Below are 810 nucleotides of genomic sequence, written 5' to 3' on the forward strand. Positions count from 1 at the left end.
TTTGTTATAATTTATAATGATGTAGTCTATTTGATTGTTGTAATAAATGCCGAAATCTTTAAAATTGAGAATCTGTTAGAGTTTGAGAGATTTTGACTTTTGTTTTTTATTTTAAAGAAAATTTAAAAAAGTTGTTGGAGATTTTAGCTTGTTGCCGGGTCAATTCTACTCCTTCCATAAATTATTGACCTCTCACTCAAAAGAAATGAGTCAATATGGGAAATTATTATTTGTACCTGGAACACCATCTGTTTTATGTTCTCCTTTAATCACATTGGTCCACGTGTATTATTTTTATTTCTGATTGGTGTATTTAATTACTTTTCCTTTTTTTTTCACCCCATGCCGGTCCCCACATGAATTTGAGTTATATGATTGACCGGGTACACCACACAACAGTGCCATGTGGTGTTCCGGGTACAGACATCATGCTCTCTACTCTTAAAGTATGGAATATAGCCTGTCTTTTAATTCCACTTGGTAAAAATCCCAAACAATAATAACCAGTGAGCGACGCACTGATATTCCCGCAGCCACGAAATATAAACAAGTATGCAGTGCCGGTCAAACTGGGTTAATTAGTGCCCGGCGGTTCTACTTCTTAATTCGAATTTTATATATATACTGACAAATATCCCTTTCAAGCATTTGGGTGCATTTTCCACGATCAACAAAAAAAAAATGAAGTATCCCTTTCTACAAAAAAAAAAAAAAGAATACACTGACAATAACACTGGCTAGATAGCGTGATAATTTATGCAACAAACAACAGAGTAGATCGAAGACCATCCAGGGTCCAGGCAAAGACTA

The 810-nt window shown here is 34.8% G+C and overlaps 1 protein-coding gene across 1 annotated transcript in view; it reads left to right on the forward strand.

Annotated features, from left to right (window-relative positions):
• Nucleotides 1-810, forward strand: part of LOC101290749 (receptor-like protein 2-like) — a 10,827-nt gene that overhangs the window by 5,584 nt on the left and 4,433 nt on the right. The window lies entirely within an intron of this gene.

The sequence above is a fragment of the Fragaria vesca genome, linkage group LG3 (genome assembly GCF_000184155.1).
Source record: "Fragaria vesca subsp. vesca linkage group LG3, FraVesHawaii_1.0, whole genome shotgun sequence".
NCBI lineage: Eukaryota > Viridiplantae > Streptophyta > Magnoliopsida > Rosales > Rosaceae > Fragaria > Fragaria vesca.